At 40.2% G+C, this 22,780-nt stretch overlaps 1 protein-coding gene across 4 annotated transcripts in view; it reads right to left on the reverse strand.

Moving 5' to 3' along the window:
• The window catches only part of KLF9 (KLF transcription factor 9), a 101,654-nt gene that overhangs the window by 45,709 nt on the left and 33,165 nt on the right, over window positions 1-22,780 (reverse strand). The window contains exon 4 of one of the 4 annotated variants that reach the window (XM_070794645.1): window positions 1-22,393. This exon is cut by the window's left edge and continues 29,538 nt beyond it. The exons of the other annotated variants lie outside the window; for them this stretch is intronic. The gene's annotated coding sequence lies outside the window, so the exon portion shown is untranslated. The remainder of the gene's footprint in view (window positions 22,394-22,780) is intronic. 4 annotated transcript variants of the gene reach the window in all.

Raw genomic sequence — 22,780 nt, forward strand, 5'->3', positions numbered from 1 at the left:
CTTCAGCAATATGTGAACCATGAATTTCCTGATGTTCAAGCTGGTTTTAGAAAAGGCAGAGGAACCAGAGATCAAATTGACAACATTGGCTGGATCATGGAAAAAGCAAGAGAGTTCCAGAGAAACATCTATTTCTGCTTTATTGACTATGCCAAAGCCTTTGACTGTGTGGATCACAATAAACTGTGGAAAATTCTGTAAGAGATGGGAATACCAGACCACCTGACCTGCCTGCTGAGAAGCCCTCTGCTCATAGCAGCACTATTCTCAATGGCCAACACATGGACACGATCTAAACACTCATCAGCAGATGAATGTATGAAGACGTGGTACAGATGTACAATGGAGTACTGCCTAAACCATGAAAAAGAACAAAATAATGCCATTTGTAGCAACATGGATGGAACTAGGTATTATCATACTATGTGAGGTAAATAAAAAAAAGACAAATACCATATGATATCACTTATATATGGAATCTAAAATATGGCCCAAATGAACGTATCCACAAAACAGAAACAGACCCACAGACATAGAAAGCAGACTTATGGTTGCCAAGGGGAGTGGGGTAGGAGAGGGATGGAATCCAAATTTGGGGTTAGCAAATGCAAACTATTATATTAATATATAGAATGGATAAACAAGGTCCTTCTGTATTGCACAGGAAACTGATGTATTCAATATCTGTGATAAATCACAATGGAATATCATATAAAGAAGAATGTGTGTATATATGTGGCTGAATCACTTTGCTTTACAGCAGAAATTAACACAACACTGTAAGTCAACTGTATTTCAATTAAAAAAAAAAATCTGATATTTGCAAAAAAGAAAAAAAAAAGTCACAAACTGCTACAAAACAATTTCAGGGCCTACATCTGATACAGGGCTTATATCCAGAGTATATAAAGTACTTTCAAATTTTTTTTTAAATCTAATTTTTAAAAAGTATATTTTTAATTGAAGGATAATTGTTTTACAATATTGTGTTGGTTTCTGCAACACAACAGTATGAATCAGACATAGGCATATGTATGTACCCTCCCTCCTGAACCTCCTTCCCACCTCCCATCCCATCCCACCCCTCTAGGTTATCACAGAGCCCTGGCTTGAGTTGCCTGAGTCATATAGCAAATTCCCACCGGCTATTTTACATATGGTAGTATGTATGTTTTCATGCTACTCTCCCCATTTTTCCCACCCTCTTCTTCCCCCTACTGTCCACAAATCTGTTCTCTATGTCTGCATCCCCATTGCTGCCCTGCAAATAGGTTATTAGTACCATTTTTCTAGATTTTACATATATGTGTTAGAATACGATATTTATCTTTCTCTTTCTGACTTTCTTCACTCTGTATAATAGGCTCTAGGTTCATCCACCTCATTCTATAGAACTGACTCAACTGTGTTTCTTTTTCTGGCTGAGCAATATTCCATTGTATATATGTACCATAGCTTCTTTATCAATGCATCTGTCAATGGACATCTAGGTTGCTTCCATGTCCCAGCTATTGTAAACAGTGCTGCAGTGAACACTGGGCTACATGTGTCTTAGAAAATAAGTTTTTAAATAAGCAAAAAGTTTTAACAGAAAACTCATTAAAGAAGATATGCAAACAAATGAACATATTACAAAGTGCTCAACATCATTAGCCATTAGGGAAATGAATTAAACTATAATTGGATACACACTCACTGAAATGGTTAAAATCAACATGGTTGTTTTTGTTGTTCAGTCACCAAGTCCTTTCTGACTCTGCAACACCATGAACTGCAGCGTGGCAGGCTTCCCTGTCCTTCACTATCTCCCGGAGTTTGCTCAAACACATGTCCATTGAGTCAGTGATGCAATTCAACCATCTCATCCTCTGTCACTCCTTTCTCCTCCTGCCCTCAACTCTTCCTAGCATCAGGGTCTTTTGCAGTGAGTTGGCTTTTCGCATCAGGTGGCCAAAGTATTGGAGCTTCAGCATCAGTCCTTCCAATGATGCTATTAAAGTGCTGCACTTGATATGCCAGCAAATTTGGAGAACTCAGCAGTGACCACAGGACTGGAAAAGGTCAATTTTCATTCCAATCCCAAAGAAAGGCAATGCCAAAGAATGTTCAAATTACCATAAAATTGCATTCATTTCACATGCTAGCAAGATTAGGCTCAAAATCCTTCAAGCTAGGTTTCAGCAGTACGTGAACCCAGAACTTCCAGATGTACAAGCTGGATTTAGAAAAGGCAGAGGAACCAGAAATCAAATTGCCAACATCCGCTGGATCACACAAAAAGCAAGGGAATTCCAAAAATAATCTACTTATGCTTCATTGACTATGCAAAAGCCTTTGACTGTGTTCAGTTCAGTCGCTCAGTCGTGTCTGACTCTTTGCAACCCCATGGAGTGCAGCACGCCAGACTTCCCTGTCCATCACCAACTCCTGGAGCCTACTCAAACTCATGTCTATCCCGTCAGTGATGCCATCCAAACATCTCATCCTCTCTCGTCCCCTTCTCCTCCTGCCTTCAATCTTTCCCAGCATCAGGGTCTTTCAAATGAGTCAGCTCTTCACATCACGTGACCAGAGTATTGGAGTTTCAGTATTGGAGTCCATCCTAAAGGAAATCAGTCCTGGGTGTTCATTGGAAGGACTGATGCTGAAGCGGAAACTCCAATACTTTGGCCCCCTGACGCGAAGAGCTGACTCATTTGAAAAGACCCTGATGCTGGGAAAGATTGAGGGCAGGAGGAGAAAGGGACGACAGAGGATGAGATGGTTGGATGGCATCACCGACCCGATGGACAGGAGTTTGAGTAAGCTCCAGGAGTTAGTGATGGACAGGGAAGCCTGGCGTGCTGTAATCCATGGGGTTGCAAAGAGTCAGACACAACTGAGCGGCCAAACTGAACTGAATAGTACATAAACAAGTAGGATACCCAGCTTGATAAATTGATTATATTGTGTCTCTGAGGAGATTAGGTCTATTCTACTTTTATATTCTAATGTGGAAATACTAGATTGGTCAAAAAGTTCATTTGTGTTTTTCTGTAAGATGTTATGGAAAAATCCAAACAAACTTTTTGGCCAACCCAATATAAAACTACTCTGTATAAATCTGGATTCATTTTATAGAAATAAGCAGGAAGCCTCCAGCATCCACGGAGGTCAGGTGGAAAAATTCTCTTCTTTACCTATCCTCCTGCCTCAGCCATAGCTTCCAAATGGATGTAAAGTCTTTACAGAGAGCCTGCGTTACCATGGAGTACAGTTCTCTGTTGGATTTGAGTCTAAGAACACAGGGGAGGCGGAGAAGGCGATGGCACCCCACTCCAGTACTCTTGCCTGGAAAATCCCATGGACGGAGGAGCCTGGTGGGCTGCAGTCCATGGGGTCTTGAAGAGTCGGACGCGACTGAGTGACTTCCCTTTCACTTTTCACTTTCATGCATTGGAGAAGGAAATGGCAACCCACTCCAGTGTTCTTGCCTGGAGAATCCCAGGGATGGGGGAGCCTGGTGGGCTGCTGTCTATGGGGTCGCATAGAGTCGGACACGACTGCAGTGACTTAGCAGCAGCAGCAGCAGCAACACAGGGGAGGAGTATGGAGAGAGGGCTGCGTTATGGCTCAGGGAGCATCATGAAAAGCAGGTGGACCACAAGACAAGACACCAAGACTTGTTCTCTTGCTTGGACTTTGCTATTTGACCAGCCTTTATAATATTCTGGAATTGTAGTACACAATTACTGTTTTCATGTTGTATTCTCATCACATTCTTTCTGCAGCTCAATTCCAAACATGGTGGCTCTTTAGAAACTAAATGTTGAGGAATTTAAAGTGAGGAGCAAGCTGTGAGATGCAAGGAATATTAAAAACTAGGACCAAGATTAGTTGCTATTGGTATAAATTTTGTATGTATATCCAAATAACAATGATGTCCTTTGAGATTGTCTTGGAAAAGTCATTTGAAGAGACCACCCCCCCTCCCCCACCACCAACCAAATCAACAAAAAGAACAAGGATGTGGAAATGAGGTAAGTGGAGTTGTTTTGGTAAATGCCTTCTTTCCATTTATTGTGTACCAACCTCTCCTTTAAAAAAAAAAAAAAAAAAAACAGTTAAAAGATTATAGCCATTAAAATCTGCTTTAGTTAGAACTTTACCAAGAAGCATTTAAAGGATACTCCACTTCTAATACTATCTTACTGGTAAAGTACCTTTAATTTTATTAAAGCCATTTCGTATCTCTTTCTCACAGGTTTTAATTATAAAAGCTGTCCTTAACATTTTACATATTTACATACAGTTTCCTCTATCACCTAGCCAAGAAATTTTCCAAAAGCACTGCAGTTTTTTAAAAAAACACAATATACATATGGCCATTATTTTTCCATCCTTTTTTTAAAAAAAATTCTCGAATGTATTTTATATTCTGGTTCCATTCTTCTGACTCATACACATTTGTAAACTTTCACATTTCTATTCTTTCTAAGGGCCATTGTTTCTCCTCTTCTGTCTCACTTGAAACGTATCCATTAATGAGTAGCAAAGCAATGCATCTTAGTATGGGACAGCCTGGGGGCTTTGGCGCCATGAAGACCTGTACTTGGATGCTGGCACCGGTACCTATCTTGGAGCAGTGATAGAACACCTTTGTTTCTCTTTCAGCATCTGTAAAGTGGAGATAGTAATGGTATCTGCCTTGCAGTGTTGTCCTGGGGATTAGAGATGATGTATGTTCCAAAAGAGAGCCACCCTCACTCTCCACTTTTTGCCAAGTACTCTCAAAATCTTTTATATTAATGTTAATACCAGCACTGGTTGAACTCCACACCCTGTGCTCAGTAGGTTATATATACTATCTTATTTAATTCTTACAACCACTGTATAAGTCCTAGTCTCGTGTCCAGCTTGCAGAGGAGGTAACTAAGACTTAAAAAAGAAAAAAAAAAATCAAGTTACTTATTGACTCAAAGTTACTCAGGGGATAAGTGGCAAGACCGAGATCCACGTGTGCCTTGTCTTGTTTCAGAGCCTGAGCCCTGGTGTACTGACTGCCTTCTTGCTGAATTTCTGTATCTGACTGACCTCTGACCTCCCTACTCTTCTTCTGGAGAAAGCATGTTTTCCATCTTGTTCAAGACACATTTTCTAGCTTTGATTTTATAATGGTTTTATCGTCTCAAATATTTACCAAGCGAAATGGATATAAATTAACAAATTTAATACTGACATGAATAGGGTGCTTTATTTTTTAGTATAAAACCTTTTCCATGAGTTTCCATCTTTGTCTCAAACTTCAAATTCTGTAGCCACTTTCTGACATACTAGTAACCTTGCTTGCATATTCATAGACCCCTTACGTCATGTTTGAGAGTGCCTGGCATTTCAAATTGTCTCATTTTTTTCCATGCCTTTTTCACACTGTCCATTGGGTATCTTTTTTCTCTCCAGAGCCATACTTCCTTTTTACCAATCTTAAAACATAAGGCAGTAGAAATTCAGAATTTTCTGTCCCATTCCATCTTCTCCACATGAAAATGGAATAATGAAAAATGATGCTAAATTCTTTGGACCTTGTGCAGTAGTCTGACTTGGTTGATGATGATAGACTTCTGAGGCTTGTAAGCCTACTCCTGTGTCCCAACCTTGGGCAAGCTGATGGGCAGCTCAGGCGCTCCCTCCTTGGTGCCAGCAGGTAGTTCAAATCTCACTGCAAGAAGCTTCACCCTGACCTCACCCCTAACCATGATAAAACCCACACCACTCCTCTCCTTGTTCTCAAGCCATTTTGAATCGACTTGGGAGCCTCCTCTGCTCTCTCCAGAAAGTCTTGTTAGAAAAATAATAAACGTTTCATACCTCTTGGTGTCATGGAGGCGGCATTAATCTTGACATCAGAACCAAATTTGGGGTGGAGGGTCCATTCTGTTCCTGCAGAGGCTCCATAGCACCTTGTACTGAAGGAAGCCTTATCCTTCTTCCTCTCATAAATTGCTTTCTGAGTTTGTGATCTTATAATATTTGGTACCAGAAATTGCTCGACTACCTGACCACTGTTCTAATGCTGACTCCTAAATCTCCCTTGAACTCACTGTATCTCATTTTTTTTTTTTTGGCTTTATTGGTGTGGACCAAAAGTTCTCTCCTGCCTATTCTTTATTTGTACTTCTTTAATATTATTAACATTCGCCTTTCTTCTGTGTTTATGATTTTAATTTGGGTTGCTTCTTGCTCCAGTTTCTACAGCGCACTCTTTATTCACTTTGAGTATTATCAAATGCCAGATATGATCATACAGAAGCAAGCAGATTTATTGGGAAATGAGTATTTCTAGTCATGGTTCCACAATTTTTCAACCAGCGATGACTCTTCTACCTTAACATTGATTATATATTTAGTGACAGTTACAAATACTGGCTGTAATTATTGGAAAGTTATTTTAAAAGTAATTTACTTTTGGTGAAAACTAATTTATTTTGGATGAAGAGATAATATATATGTATGGTACAGAAATGGTAGACAAGGAAGGCTCCCTCTTACGTCAGACTCCCCTCCCCTTCCCCAGAGGCAATCACTGTAACACTTTATTAGGTATACTTCAAGAAGACTGTAAAGCAAATATTTTATATATACACATATAAATGAGTGTTTATATATACATGTATATATGTACATATACATACATAAGCATTACAAATTTTTTAGTTAAGATTGTGTTTATTTTTGGCTGTGTTGGGTCTTTTTGCTGCACGGGCTTTTCTCTGGTTTCAGAGAGCAGGGGCTGCTCTCTAGTTGCAGTGAGCGGGCTTCTCATTGTGGGGGCTTCCTTCCCTTATAGTGAAGCACAGGCTCGAGGCCTGGGCTCCAGTAGTTACAGCTCATGGGCTCAGCAGTTTTGGTCCCCGGCCTCTTTAGAGCACAGGTTCAATAATTGTAGCACTCAGGCTTAGCTGTTCCTCAAATATCGAACCTGTGTCTCCTGCATTGGCAGGCAAATTCTTTACTGCTGAGCCACCGGGGAAGCCCAAGCATATTTTAAAATTATACTTTTATATATACTTAGAGAAACACTTTTATAAACTTCACAAATAGAAATATGTGATCCAATGTGGACATGAGGATGTCAGAGATCTTGTCTATCTTCAATTCTGTGTCCCTAGTGCTCAGACACCATCCGGCATCTAGAAAGTGCTCAGTAGTTTTTGAATGAATGAAAAATGCTATTTCACAACATCTATCCTGAGAAGTGTCCCACATCACATATACGTTCTACCTCATTCTTTTTAACAGCAAATTTTACTCCATTTTCTAAATTTGTCATAATGTATTTAATTGAGGCTGTGTGATAAACATTTAGGTTCTTTCTGACCTTTTCTCTTAGCAGACTAAATTAATGAGAATAATACATAATGCTTCTCACATGTTGCTTTTACACTCTGATGCTTATAATTTTTTTTTTTTTAAGGAATATGCCATAAAAATTGATCATCCCATTACAGGTTTGGGGTTTATCTATTTTGAAGAAAACCTATTAAAGTTGCTTAAACATGAAAACACCAGTAAAAAGTGTGGCACTCATTGACAAACAGCCAAAGTGACATCTCTGGCATCTAAAAAAAGTAAGTATTTTAGAAAAAAGTGATCACTTAAATTTTTTTAAATTTGTCAAATCTCCCAGGATTGAATAGATGTTATCTGTGAATTGACTGTAGGAAGCTGTGCTTGTTTACCAGTTTGCTCTTGTACAATTTACTAGGAATTAAAAGATGAAAAATTTTAAACAATGAAAGTATTGCTTACATAGCAGAATAGGTATAAACAATTTAAAACAACTCAAATATTTCAGATTGAGAGGAGCAAAAACATCTGGGAAGAATCCTTCGTTCATTAAAATTATCACCTGGGTCCCACACCTCCTCTTATTCTGAAAAAAAGTCTCCAAAGAACCACTGGTCAATAGAACACTGAAATGTTATTTGATTTATAAAAGATAGCTAAATATCACAGTCTAAGAAAATGTGAAATATACCTGGAAAAATAGAGAACAGAGAATCTGATGAATATGCCCTCTGAAGAACTGGGAGATTCAGTTCAGTCACTCAGTCGTGTCCGACTCTTTGCGACCCCATGAATCGCAGCATGCCAGGCCTCCCTGTCCATCACCAACTCCCAGAGTTCACCCAGATTCACGTCCATCAAGTCAGTGATGCCATCCAGCCATCTCATCCTCTGTCGTCCCCTTCTCCTCCTGCCCCCAATCCCTCCCAGCATCAGAGTCTTTTCCAATGAGTCAACTCTTCGCATGAGGTGGCCAAAGTACTGGAGTTTCAGCTTTAGCATCATTCCTTCCAAAGAAATCCCAGGGCTGATCTCCTTCAGAATGGACTGGTTGGATCTCCTTGCAGTCCAAGGGACTCTCAAGAGTCTTCTCCAACACCACAGTTCAAAAGCATCAATTCTTCAGCGCTCAGCCTTCTTCACAGTCCAACTCTCACATCCATACATGACCACAGGAAAAACCACAGCCTTGACTAGACGAACCTTTGTTGGCAAAGTAATGTCTCTGCTTTTGAATATGCTATCTAGGTTGGTCATTGGTTTCCAATGACCAACCTAGATCAACAAATACTTGATTCACAGAATGGAGATTTATCTCCTGACCAATGAATATCCGCCAAGGATTTCTCTCCATCCTCAAGGCAATGAACTCACTGCTTGGATGGTGGTTGGCCATCCCCCTCTTTGCACTCCCTGCCAATAAAAACAGCCTTCAGTAGATTGGCCTGCAGCTTGCTGGAGCACGTGTTTTCCAAATCACTGTTCCTCTGCTATTCCTGACTCAATTTCTGATAATTCATCCTTGCCTTAGTTTACCTCCGTTAACAAAGTTATAGATGTCAAATTTAAACCAGCTGAGACAAATCAGGAAATTCAGTCACACACAACTAGGAAGTACAGTGTGAAACTGGCTCAGCTGTATTCAAGGTTTCATGTATCCTCGGGGCTGGCTCCTGTTTGACTTCTGAGCTCTCCTGCCTTGATATGTTACCTCTTTTTCTCCTGCACGCAGTTTTTTCATGCAGCCAGGGAAGATAGCCCTTTGTACGGCCAGACTCATATAGTCCAACTTAGCAAATGCAGCAGACAAAATTACTTCTTCTCAGTTTTGGTTGGGCCAGAGTATCTCAGAGACACAGGGTATGGGAGCCTCCGAAGGATGGGGTTGGAGGGATGATATATATATATATAACACTAAGTTTGGTGATGGACAGGGAGGCCTGGCATGCTGCGGTTCATGGGGTCGCAAAGAGTCAGACACGACTGAGCGACTGAACTGAACTGAAGTTACACAGTTAAGGAACTAACAGCCTCATGGGAAAGACAAGAGTAAACAGAAAGCTGTAGTTTTGTGACACTGTGTGCTCAGAAGACCAGAAGAGTGAGCTCCCAAATCTTTGTTTTTAAAAATGGATTCAACCTTCCATGGTTAATATCAACGTTGCCTCATCTGAGTACATGCATAGTACGTGACTTTTATACTTCATTTCTCTTATGTACAACGTTTTCTCATGCAAAACTGTAGTGTAGCTTACTCAGCCCTCCTCCCCTACCTTCCTCCCATCCACCACGCCCCTAATCTCAAGAAGACAAAAGAAGCTTATTCTGACTTTCAAATGAGCAACGTTTTCTAGTCTATTTCCCCAGATATGTCAAGCTTATTTTTTTCAGGTGTGTTTCTGTATACATTATCATCCATTAAGATTTCAAATAGTATTTGGGGGAGACAAGGGAGCACAGAAGCGCCAGAAGAATTAAATAAATGCCAGTTTCTAAAGTAAACTTCCCCTTTCATGGATCATAACCTTGTTGTGGCAAAGGGGCTTGTGTAACTCCATGAAGCTGTGAGCATTGCTGTTCAGGGCCACTCAGGACAGATGGGCCATAGTGGAGAGTTCTGATAAAATGTGGTCCACTGGAGAAGGAAATGGCAGCCTACTTCAGTATTCTTGCCTGGAGAACCACATGAAAAGTATGAAAAGCAAAAAAAATAAAATAAAAATATGACACCGGAAGATAAGCCCCTCCCAGATTGGAAGGTGTCCAATATGCTACCAGGGAAGAATGGAGGGCAATTACTAATAGCTCCAGAAAGAATGAAGCAGCTGGGCCAATGCAGAAACAACACTCAGTTGTGGATGTGTCTAGTGGTGAAAGTAATTGATGCTTTCGAATTATGATGCTGGAAAAGACTCTTGAGAATCCCTTGCAAGGATATCAAACCAGTGAACCCTAAAGGAAACCACCCCTGAATATTCGTTGGAAGGACTGATGCTGAGGCTGAAGGCCCAATTCTTTGGCCACTTGATGCAAAGAACTGACTCACTGGAAAAGACCCTGATGCTGGGAAAAGACTGAAGGCAAAAGGAGAAGGGGGAGGCAGAGGATGAGATGGCTAGATAGCTCAATGGACATGAATCTGAGCAAACTCCGGGAGATGGAGGTCAGAGAAGCCTGGTGTGCTGCAGTCCATGGGGTTGCAAAGAGTCAGACACGACCCGGCAACTGAGCAACAACAAAGTAAACTTCAGGCAGCCTCGTTCTGAAATGCCTTTTGGAACACATGTAAAAGCTCAGATATTTAAACTGAGGGACACTTAAAAAGTCAATATTGAAATGTTGAGACATTTCTTCATAGGATTCTGAAAATATAAATGATAAAATTTGATAATAAAAATAAGCAGAACTGAAGCATGCATAAAGGTTGACTCATTTAGGTAAATTCCTCAGAGCCCAACTGGCATTTCCATGGGTGGTGATAACAAAATTAGTTTTTAGGATGCCCAGAGCTGATTTCCTAAGACCAGCAGAGAAACTCACAAAGTGATGGTAGGCTTTTAAAAAGTGACTTTGATTTCTATAAAGAGAGAAAACATTTTTAGACATTGCCAGAGGTGCTTAGGAACAATACATTGCATGATGCTGATCTTGACCCAGAAAGATAAACAAGCTATTTACAAGCCTTTATCCATGGCTCCCTTAAAGTTAGCTGGAATCTTGGGGACCATAAACACTATATAATGAATGTATCCTAAAAAAATTACTGAATGTATCCTAGAGTTGATGGCATTACTGACTCAATGGATATGAGTTTGAGCAAGCTCTGGGAGTTGGTGATGGACAGGGAAGCCTGGTGTGCCACAGTCCATGGGGCCGCAAAGAGTCAGACACAACTGAGCAGCTGAACTGATCCTAGAAAATAATGAAAGCTTGGAGAAGCTATAGACAACTCAGGACTTCCTCTGTGGGAGATTTCTGTCTATTTGGAACTTTTATGCAAAAGAGTTAAAGTCTGACCTAGGCAGGGGGGTACTGAGGGAACAGCCCAGTAGAGACAAACACTGAAATCAAGGAGCTGAAGGAAGTCAGGAAGGACTGGTATCCTGATGTTTTAGGAAAATGAGGAAATTCTGCAAAACACTAATGGTTTGCAGCTGGTAAAAATGCAAAGAAGAGGGGTTTCCCTGGTGGCTCAGTGGTTAAAAAAAAAAACAAAAAAACCTGCCTGGTAATGCAGAAGACACGGGTTCCATCCCTGGTCTGGGAAGATCCCCCACACTGCAAAGTCACTAAGTCTGTGAGCCACAGCTACTGGAGCCTACATGCTCTAGGGCCCACAGGCCGCAACTACTGAAGCCCACGTGCCTCGAGCCCACACTCCACAACGAGAGGGGCCACCACGACGGGAAGCCCCAGCACAGCATGAAGAATAGCCCCCACTCGCTGCAACTAGAGAAACAGAAAAGACTAACAGAAAGCAAACATATTCTCAAACTGGGCAAATATGGTTGTTGAGAGCTGGCATCAGAAGAAAACCTGCATGCTCTGCATGTGGTTTTTTCCTGTCTGAAAACAACAGAAAGGTCTCTTTTAGAATAAGCAAATCGAATTCAGTTTGGCTTTATTATCACTCAAAATTAGGCAATGGCCATTTCAATCCTGCTCATATGTATACTGTTTTGCTTTGAGTTAGTTGCATTTAACAGGTTTTTACTTTCATAGAACTATAAACAGAATGGACAATATGCTGGACTCACCCTCCTATTACTTAGGCCCGGTACAGCTGTAATTTATGTAGCCAGAGCTGGCCAGGTTGCAGATTGGTTGTTTTTGTTCAGTTGCTAAGTCATGTCTGACTCCTTGTGACCCCATGGACTGTAGCCCGCCAGGCTCCTCTGCCCATGGAGTTTTCCAGGTGAGAATATTGGAGTGGGTTGCCATTTCCATCTCCAGGGGATCTTCCCAAGCAAGGGATCAAACCCACGTCTCCTGCATTGGTTGCAGAGTCTCTACCAAAATACCCATTCTCAGAGAAGGAGAAAAAAAAAATCTGCAAAAGCTCTACCTAAGATACCCAACTGTCCCTGTTAAGAGACTGCCCTTTGCACTATGCAACAGAATACTTACCATTAGTACCTGAACATCTCTCCTACAGAGAAATGTGAAGGTGACAGGGGCTGCGCTGCACAGGAATTCACGAATGACAAATGGATCACACGGTCTTTTTGAAGCAGCATCTTCTCAGATGCTTGTGTATAAATTAAATAACAAGGGGGTGGGCAATGACAAAGACAGTCTTCTAAGGCATTGCATGTTAACTACCAATTAAAACCAATGATAAACAAACCCACAGTAATTAGTTAGAAACATTATATACATCTATGTATTATATATATATTTATATTAGGGTGTATATATATACATAACTCAATGAATATATGAGCCATGACATGTGGGGCCACCCAAGACAGACGGGTCATGGTAAAGAGTTCTGACAAAATGTGGTCCACTGGAGAAGGGAATGGCAAACTACTTCAGTATTCCTGCCTTGAGAACCACATGAACAGTATGAAAAGGCAAAAAGATAGGATACTGAAAGATGAACTCCCCAGGTCAGTAAGTGCCCAATATGCTACTGGAGATCAGTGGAGAAATAACTCCAGAAAGAATGAAGAGAAGGACCCAAAGCAAAAACAACACCCAGTTGTGGATGTGACTGGTGATAGAAGCAAGGTCTGATGCTGTAAAGAGCAATATTGCATAGGAACCTGGAATGTCAGGTCCATGAATCAAGGCAAATTGGAAGTGATCAAAAAGGAGATGGCAAGAGTGAACATCAACATTTCAGGAATCGGTGAACCTAAATGGACTGGAATGGGTGAATTTAACTCAGATGACCATTATATTTCCTACCGTGAGCAAGAATCCCTTCGAAGAAATGGAGTAGCCATCATGGTAAACAAGAGAGTCTGAAATGCAGTACTTGGATGCAGACTCAAAAACAACAGAATGATCTCTGTTCGTTTCCAAGGCAAACCATTCAATATCACAGTAATTCAAGTCTATGTCCCAACCAGTAATGCTGAAGAAGCTGAAGTTGACCAGTTCTACAAAGACTTACAAGATCTTCTAGAACTAACACACCAAAAAAGATGTCCTTTTCATTATAGGGGACTGGAATGCAAAAGTAGGAAGTCAAGAAACACCTGGAGTAACAGGCAAATTTGGCCTTGGGGTACAGAATGGAGGAGGGCAAAGGCTAATGGAGTTCTGCTAAGAGAATGCACTAGTCATAGCAAACACCCACCTCCAACAACACAAGAGAAGACTCTACACATGGACATCACCAGATGGTCAACACCGAGATCAGATTGATTATATTCTTTGCAGCCAAAGATGAAGAAGCCCTATACAGTCAGCAAAAAAAAAGACCATGAGCTGACTGTGGCTCAGATCATTAACTCCTTATTGCCAAATTCAGACTTAAATTGAAGAAAGTAGGGAAAACCACTAGGCCACTCAGGTATGACCTAAATCAAATCTCTTATGATTATACAGTGGAAGTGAGAAATAGATTTAAGGGACTGGATCTGATAGGTGGATTGCCTGATGAACTGTGGATGGAGGTTCATGACATTGTACAGGAGACAGTGATCAAGACCATCCCCAAGAAAAAGAAATGCAAAAAGGCGAAATGGCTGTCTGAGGAGGCCTTACAAATAGCTGTAAAAAGAAGAGAAGCAAAAAGCAAAGGAGAAAAGGAAAGATATAAGCATCTGAATGCAGAGTTCCAAAGAATAGCAAGAAGAGATAAGAAAGCCTTCCTCAGTGATCAATGCAAAGAAATAGAGGAAAACAATAGAACAGGAAAGACTAGAGATCTCTTCAAGAAAATTGGAGATGCCAAGGGAACATTTTATGCAAAGATGGGCTCAATAAAGGACAGAAATAGTATGGACCTAACAGAAGCAGAAGATATTAAGAAGAGGTGGCAAGAATACAAAGAAGAACTGTACAAAAAAGATCTTCATGACCCTGATAAGCACAATGGTATGATCACTCACCTAGAGCCAGACATCCTGGAATGTGAAGTCCAGTGGGTCTTAGGAAGCATCACTATGAACAAAGCTAATGGAGGTGATGGAATTGCAGTTGAGCTATTTCAAATCCTAAAAGATGATGCTGTGAAAGTGCTGCACGCAATATGTCAGCAAATTTGGAATGCTCAGTAGTGGCCACAGGACTAGAAAAGGTCAGTTTTCATTCCAATCCCAAAGAAAGGCAATGCCAAAGAATGCTCAAACTACTGCACAATTGCAGTCATCTCACATCTAGTAAAGTAATGCTCAAACTTCTCCAAGCCAGGCTTCAGCAATATGTGAACTGTGAACTTCCAGATGTTCAAGCTGGTTTTAGAAAGCAGAGGAACCAGAGATCAAATTTTCAATATCCGCTGGATCATGGAAAAAGCAAGAGAGTTTCAGAAAAACATCTATTTATATTTTATTGACTATGCCAAAGCCTTTGACTGTGTGGATCACAATAAACTGTGGAAAATTCTGAAAGAGATGGGAATACCAGACCACCTGACCTGCCTCTTGAGAAACCTGTATGCAGGTCAGGAAGCAACAGTTAGAACTGGACATGGAACAACAGACTGGTTCCAAATAGGAAAAGGAGTACATCAAGGCTGTGTATTGTCACCCTGTTTATTTAACTTATGGGCAGAGTACATCATGAGAAACACTGGGCTGGAAGAAGCACAAGCTGGAATCAAGATAGCTGGGAGAAATATCAATAACCTCAGATATGCAGCGGAGAAGGCAATGGCAACCCACTCCAGTGTTCTTGCCTGGAGAATCCCAGGGATGGGGGAGCCTGGTGGGCTGCCGTCTATGGGATTGCACAGAGTCGGACATGACTGAAGCGACTTAGCAGCAGCAGCAGATATGCATATGACACCACCCTTATGGCAGAAAGTGAATAAGAACTAAAGAGCCTCTTGATGAAAGAGGAGAGTGAAAAAGCTGGCTTAAAGCTCAACATTCAGAAAACAAAGATCATGGCATCATTTCATGGCAAATAGATGGGGAAACAGTGGAAGCAGACTTAATTTTCTTGGGCTCCAAAATCACTGCAGATGGTGACTGCAGCCATGAAATAAAAAGACCCTTACTCCTTGGAAGAAAAGTTATGACCAACCTAGACAGCATATTAAAAAGCAGAGACATTACTTTGTCAACAAAGGTCCGTCTAGTCATGGCTATGGTTTTTCCAGTAGTCACGTATGGATGTGAGAGTTGAACTATAAAGAAAGCTGAACACCAAAAAATTAATGCTTTTGATCTGTGGTGTTGGAGAAGACTCTTGAGAGTCCCTTGAACTGCAAGGAGATCCAACCAGTCAATCCTAAAGGAGATCAGTCCTGAATATTCATTGGAAGGACTGATGCTGAAGCTGAAACTTCAATACTTTGACCACCTGATGTGAAGAGCTGACTCATTTCAAAAGACCCTGATGCTGGGAAAGATTGAAGGTGGGAAGAGAAGGGGACGAGAGAGGATGAGATGGTTGGATGACATCACCGACTCAATGGACATGAGCCTGAGCAAGCTCCGAGAGTTGGTGCTGGACAGGAAGGCCTGGTGTGCTGCAGTCGGTGGGGTTGCAAAGAGTCAGACGTGAGTGAACTGAACTGAATGAGCACGATGTCTCTTAAGGCTTGTCTTTAAGAAATACTTAAGAAGCAGCCTAAGGACCCTGGTAGCTCAGTGGTAAAGAAATCGCTTGCCAATGCAGGAGACATGAGTTTGATCCCTGATCTGGGAAGACCCCACTGTGGAGCACTAAGCCTGTGAGCCACAACTACTGAGCCTGTGCTCTAGAGCTCAGGAGCCACAACTCCTGAGCCCACGAACCCTAGAGCCCATCTTCTGCAAGAAGAGAAGCCACTGCAATGAGAAGTCCGAGCACCACAGCTAGAGGAAAGCCTAGCTGCAGCGAAGACCCAGCACAGCCAAAATAAGTAAACATTACTTTAAGAAAGAACAAAAGAAAGAAAGAGCCTAGGGTAGAGGTCAGTAGTTTTTTTTTTTCTGCAAAGAATTAGATGGTAAACATGGCTTTGTAGGCTGTACAGTCTCTGTCATGCATACTCAACAGACACTGTATGACAGCAGTCATAGACAACATGCAAATAAGTGAGTGCTTGTGTTCCAGTGAAAATTTACACTCAAATTTGAATTTTATATCAAGTGTCTGATATAAAATTCTCTTTGGTTTCTTCAACCATTTAAAACTGCAGCAGCTATTCTTAACTTGCAGACGATAAAAACGATCTATGGACCAGATTTGACCAGGGGCCATAGTTTGCTGACACCAATGTCAACAACACCTGCTCAACCTACTTCAAGTTCTTTCATAAACAAAGGCAAAGAAAACAGGCCCCACCCACGAGAAAGCAACCAGGTGGTAGCTCTTACTACTAATGGATGGCCATGTTAACTCTAGGAGTGAGAGATGGAAAGAACCAATATTTCTTGAAAACCTAGTACTGTGTTTAAATCTTGGTTTACTCCTCACAACAGTACTATTACAATGTGTGTAAGTAATAATGTGTTACTAATACTATGGCATTACATATACACTTTTCATAGTTGAGGAAAAGTGAGACTCAAAGATTAAGTGCCTCAACCTGGTCCTCAGGTAGGGTTTGAACATGGGTTGGTCTTTTCAGTAAACCTTCAGTGTGGTATTGCAACCTGGGAAGACCTGAGTTGGTAGTGAAGAACGGAGGAGTAGAAGCTGTACTCGGAAGAGATGAAACTCAGGAAGACAGACCTTCAGTGCCAGGGCAACCGGGCGTGCCTGAATTAGAGCACAGATGAGGGAATGCAAGAATTCGCTGCTCTCCTGGCGCAACAGTCCCAGAGGCCACCCCAGATCAACCCAAACTGACTGGAGCGTTTGAGCCCCAGATTGGCCTGCCATGGTAGAGACAGGCAGCCCAGCAGCAGATCATTAATTTAATTCAGCCAGACCATATAGCAGGTAAACCCCAGTGCGAGGGCTACGGCTTTAACACTGCTGTTCCAAGAAATGGTAGGTAGATTAACTTCTGGTATTTCCTCTTCTCTCTTTTTTACAATTGTAACCTATATTAATTTTATAGAAACTTTAGAAAAATACAGATAAGGGATATAAAAACTCCCCATCAACATAATCACATTGACATTTTTGTATAATATCCTTTACATTTTATATGTTAAAGTAGGACTATGCTATTCATACCACTTTTTGCACCAAATATATATATCATGAACATGTTTTTGTGTCATTTCCCAAAATCTAATTTGCAAAATGTCCCAGAAAACAAAGCAAACTGACCATAATCAAATAGATTTGTGCAATGCTGTACTGTCCCAGCCTCAGACGTTAACAATGGCTGTTTGATTAGACCAAAGGTTGGCAAAGAGCTCCAGTAGAGAAACCTGGGTCACTTTGCCCAGAGTATCTCTGATTTAACCTGTTTAATCATGGAATCTTTCTAGAACATTTGGAAAATTAACGTTCTACAGAATATCTTTGGTGTAAAGCTGTTCTGTATCATTTGTAATGGATGTACCATATTCCATTGTTAAAGGGTTCATTAGAACTAAATATGGAGATTGTTTTCAAGTTTTCACTATTATAAACAATATATACCACCAGGTACATTTTTGCAACTCAACCTTCACAGACACTCATGATAATTCCTTGAACATGCAATTGCTTGGTCAAGGATATGAATATTTTTAAAGTTTTTAAGAAATGGATGTTATAATTTATATAATATTTTACATGAGAAACTGAATGCTATATTTCACTTTTAATTTTGTTTTGCTAATGACTAATACTTAGGTTCAATAATCAGGCAGATTTTTACTAGATGCTTTGTATTTTGTGACTATGCTAAAAGCAACATATATTGATTTTATAGAGCGACTGAAACTCTCATAAATGTCTGTTGGCAGCGTCTTCTAAAACGAATACATGGAAATTCTACGTATTAGTATTCTACTGCTATATAACAAATTACCACAAACTTAAGAACAAAATTATTTTTAGCTTACAGTTCTGTAGATCAGAAGTCCACCACAGCGTGGCTGGGTGATCTGCTCAGAATATCACAAGGCTGAAATCAAGGCGTTGGGGAGGATGAGTCCTCATCTAGAGGCTTTGGGGAGAACCCCACATCCCTAACTCACTGTTGGCAAAATTCAGGATTTTGATGTTGTAGGGCCAATGCCCTGTTTCCTTGCTGGGGGCCAGCTGAGGTCATCCTCTGCTTCTAGAGGCCACTTTCCAGTCCTTGAAAGGTGGACCCCTGTATCCTCAAGCCCCCAACAACGCAGCAAGTATTCCTTGCGCTTCATATCTGACTCCCTCGTCTGCTCCCAGAGGAAGAAAGCACTTGCTTTGAAAGCAGCTGTGATTATATTAGGCCCACCTGGTTATCTCCCTATTACAAAGCCCACCTGGAAAACCTATCATTAGGGCAAGGATTCTAAACAGCTGCTTTTATTATTCTGCCTACCTCCTCCTATGATTGAGCAAGTACAGTCGTAGATATACACCCAACAGAAATGAGTGCATGTTTACCAAAACACATGCACAAGAACACTAACAGAAGCACTACACACATTACCCAGTATCTGGAGTAATTATTCAATAACAATTGTGAAAATTGTGAAATATTTTGATGACTGAATAGAGAAATGAGAGTGAACAAACTACAACTACTTACAGTGACATGAATGAATTTCACAAAAGTATCGTGGGGGAGTAGATAATGTGTTTTGTGGGAGCAAATGGAGGGTACTTAATCCAGCCCAGGAAGTCATAGAAAGCTTTCTAAAGAAAGGTACAGCCTTCACTAGGGCTTTCCAGGTGGCACTAGTGGTAAAGAAGCCACCTGCCAATGCAGGTGAAGTAAGAGATGCAGGTTCGATCCCTGGGTCAGGAAGATCCTCTGGAGGAGGGAAAGGCAACCCGCTCCAGTATTCTTGCCTGGAGAATCCCATGGACAGAGAAGCCTGGCAGGCTGCCGTCCACAGGACTCTAGAGTCAGACATGACTGAAGCAACTTAGCAAGCATGCACGCAGAGCCTTCTCTGCAAAGAAATAGAGTGAGTGATGGGGACGGGGAGGACAGGACTGAACTAACTGAAAGAATATGAATAGAAGTAACATCTGTAAAAATTATCAGCAGATGGGTATTATGAGTGGACGGCAAAACAGTGAGGGTAAAAGGTATGCCTAGAGAATTTGGCAGGGGTCAGGACATGGAGAACCTTGCAAGCCATATTAAGAATATTGACCTTAATCCTTTAAGTGACAGGAACACGGGAGGTACTGGCAAAACAAAAGAACATAGATGGTTTATATTTAGAACACCGACGTGGCAAAGCAGATGATCATGTTAAAAGAAAATACGGAGGAAACTATACTAGTTAGGAGACTATTCAAGGAATATAGGTGGGACATTATGGGAGCCTGAGTGAGCTGGAGAGGGACAATATAAGGAGCATGGATGCCCTGTACCAACCTCCCTTCCAGACACTGCTTCTTTAAGTCTTCAGAACATTTTTGTAGTTTTTAAATTCTGTGGCCCAATTGTCTCCTAGAAAACATGTGCCAGTCTGGGTTCCTACTAACAATGTGCCCATCTCTCCTAATTTCTGACAAAATGGGTGCTTTATTTTTTAAATCTTCACTAATTGCCTAGGCAAATACAACTGTGTTTGCTCAAATACAACTGTGTGTGCTCAGTCACTCAGTCGTGTCCAGCTCTTTGCAATCCCATGACTCCTCTGCCCATGGATTTTTCAGGCAAGAATACTGGAGTGGTTTGCCATTTCCTTCTCCAAAATATAACTGTAACTCATTTTTCTTATATTGTGGTTTTGACTGAAAGCATAGTGAACATTTTTAAATGTTTGACTATTTTTATCATTTTTTAAAGTGTCAATTCATATTATTTGAATTTTTCTAAATGTTTTTTTATACTGACCTGTAAGAAGATATATATTAAAGATACTAACCCTTTTGAGGTGCACTTTTCCATATCTGTACCTTTCAATTTTGTTTAGGCTAATTTTTTATAATAGCTTCACATTATTAGTTAAATCTACTAATTTTCTGATATTGACTTCTACTCTTAGATTTTTATATTTGAGTTCTTTCTCAAAGCATGATTTGAGGAATATAGATCTTCACCTATATTTTATTCAAGTGCTTTAATAATTCTATTTAAATACTTAATATAGGAGTTAATTTGGTATATAGTTTTTAGATAATTAACTGGCTAAACACTGGCTAATTCATGCTTTCCCCATTGACTTGGAGTGTCACTCTTATATATTAAATTCTTATGTCTTTAAAATGGGCTGTAATTCCTGGTAGAGCAAATTCTCCTATATTATTTTTCTTTTAAAAAATATTCTTGACGATTCTTTTAAGTCAGGATTAAACTAGCTTCCTAAATGAACTGTTTCCCATCATTTTCTATGCTTTATGTTCTAACAGTTTAAATTCTAAAGAAGATATTGGTTCCTTAAATATTTGAAAGATTTTGCCTATAAAATTATCTAGGTGTTGAAATTCTCTGACATTTGTTTAACTTTGTTTATAGTTTTTGGTCTATACTGTACTATTCATCAAAATTGTTCTTCTCCTAAGAAAGTCATTTAATCAAAATACCCCAAATTATTATAATATCTATAGTTAATCTCTTTTCATTTGTAGTATCATGCATTTATTTAGATTTTCTATTTTTGCCATTTGGCTTTGTCAAAAGGGACATTTTTTGGTCTTTTCACAGATCCACCTCTTAGGTTTAATCTATTCTTTCTTCATGCTTTTCCCAGATTTTATTCACTTTCTTGCTTCTTGAACTGATTGTTTGGTTTATTTTTAATGGATAATAATAAAAACATATAATAAAACTCCAGGAAATGATGAAGGACAGGGAAGCCTGGCGCGCTACAGTCCATGGGGTCACAAAGAGTCAGACGTGACTTAGTGACTAAAGAACAACAAAGGCTCTGAATTTTCCTTCTAAGTAAAGCTTTTGGGTATATTTTGGATATATAGTTTTTTCTCTTATTTTTATTGACTTAAACTGATTATAATTTGTATTTTCTCTTTCGTTAAGAATTAAGATGTTGCTGTGGTTGTTCAGATGCTAAGTCGTGTCCTACTCCTTGCAATCCCATGAACTGCACCACGCCTGGCTTCCCTGTCCTTCGGTATCTCCCTGAGTTTGCTCAAACTCATGTCCACTGAGTCAGTGACACTATCCAACCGTCTCATCCTGTTGCCCCCTTCTCTTCCTGCCTTCAATCCTTCCCAGCATCAGAGTCTTTTCCAATGAGCTGGCTCTTCACATCAGGTGGCCAAAGTATTGGAACTTCAGCTTCAGCATCAGTCCTTCCAATATATATTCAGAGTTGATTTCCTTTAAGATTGACTGGTTTGATTTCCCAGAGAGATCCAATGGACTCTCAAGAGTCTTCTCCAGCACCACATGTTCAAAACCAACAATTCTTTGGTGCTCAGCCTTCTTTATGGTCCAACTCTCACATCCATACATGACTTCTGAAAAAACTGTACCTTTGGCTATATGGACCTTTGTTGGCAAAGCTATTTTATGCTTTTTAATATGCTGTCTAGTTTTGTCATGGCTTTTGTTCCTATGAACAAGCATCTTTTAATTTCATGGCTGTAGTCATTGTCCATAGTCATTTTGGAGCCCAAGAAAATAAAATCTGTCACTATTTCCACTATTTCCCCATCTATTCCCCATGAAATGATAGGACTGGATGTTATGTTCTTCATTTTTTGAATTTTCAGTTTTAGGCCAGTTTTTTCTTTCCTCTTTCACCTTTATTAAGAGGCTCTTTAGTTCCTCTTTGCTTTCTACCATTAAAGTGGTATCATCTGCATTTCTGAGGTGGTTGACATTTCTCCCAGCAATCTTGATTCCGGCTTGTGAGTCATCCATCCCAGCATTTCGGCATGATGTACTCTGCATATAAGTTAAGTTATATATAAGTTATATAACTTATATATATATATATATATATAAGTTATAGATAAGCAGGGTGACAATATACAGCTTTGAGGTACTCCTTTCCCAATTGTGAATCAGTCCCTTGTTCTATGTCCAGTTCTAACTGTTCCTTCTTATCCTACATACAGGTTTCTCAGGAGGAACATAAGGTGGTCTGGTATTCCCATCTCATCTCTTTCAGAATTTTCCAGTTTGTTGTGATCCACACAGCAAAGGCTTTAGTGTACTCAATGAAGCAGATGATTTTTTGGAATTCCCTTACTTTTTCTATGATCCAGTGGACATTGGTAATTTGATCTCTGGTTCTTCTGTCTTTTCTAAATACAGCTTGTACATCTGGAA

Source organism: Bos indicus, chromosome 8, assembly GCF_029378745.1.
Source record: "Bos indicus isolate NIAB-ARS_2022 breed Sahiwal x Tharparkar chromosome 8, NIAB-ARS_B.indTharparkar_mat_pri_1.0, whole genome shotgun sequence".
In the NCBI taxonomy this organism is placed as follows: domain Eukaryota; kingdom Metazoa; phylum Chordata; class Mammalia; order Artiodactyla; family Bovidae; genus Bos; species Bos indicus.